We start from the raw sequence: 288 nt of genomic DNA, 5'->3' as shown, positions 1-288 counted from the left end.
CAACTGGAACCGCATCATTTGGACCTCTGTAGCTCAAGTTATGGTCAATTAAGTGCGAAGAGGTCAGGCTTGACAGCTTTTTGGTTCCATCATTTCTTCATGAGTTCTCAAACTTTACATGCTTTTTCTTCATTCCCTTAATCCAATCTTTGCCTCCTAAATCTAAAATCACTTAACAAACATATCGAGGTATCTAATAGAATCAAGGTGAATTAAATTTAGCTATTTTAAGTCCTAAAAAGCATGTTTTCACTCTTAAGCACAATTAAGGGAGAAGTTATAAAACCA

Source organism: Arachis ipaensis, chromosome B05 (genome assembly GCF_000816755.2).
Source record: "Arachis ipaensis cultivar K30076 chromosome B05, Araip1.1, whole genome shotgun sequence".
NCBI classification, from domain to species: Eukaryota; Viridiplantae; Streptophyta; class Magnoliopsida; order Fabales; family Fabaceae; genus Arachis; species Arachis ipaensis.
This window is presented reverse-complemented; position numbering follows the sequence as displayed.